Below are 406 nucleotides of genomic sequence, written 5' to 3'. Positions count from 1 at the left end.
ATGATGGGGCAGCGTTTGCTAACACAACTCAAACACAGTGCTGTCTTAGGTCTGAACACCTGCTGAACACTCAGTAAGGCAGGTCACTGTGATAGTAATGTACTGCTGCTGATCTCTGCATTACTACGAAGATGATTCATGAAACCTCATTTTTATTTAAATTTTTTTTTATTTTTAATTTTTATTTTAAATTTAAATAATGTCACACCATTGGCTGTTTCTTAAAACAAAGACAAAGACTAAGACACTAAGATTTCCAGACTTGATGCAGTTAAAATAAAGCTTTACAGTTACTGTGTCCTTCCTAGAGTCCGTTTTAGTTTTAGTCATTTCAACAACAAAACCAACCGTCAAGACTGGTTTTCTGGTTTCATTGCTGCATCAGCTCAAACAAGTGCAAACTGTG

The sequence above is a fragment of the Chaetodon auriga genome, chromosome 2 (assembly GCF_051107435.1).
Source record: "Chaetodon auriga isolate fChaAug3 chromosome 2, fChaAug3.hap1, whole genome shotgun sequence".
In the NCBI taxonomy this organism is placed as follows: Eukaryota; Metazoa; Chordata; class Actinopteri; order Chaetodontiformes; family Chaetodontidae; genus Chaetodon; species Chaetodon auriga.
The sequence above is the reverse complement of the archived record's forward strand: the minus strand, read 5'-3'. Positions refer to the sequence as shown.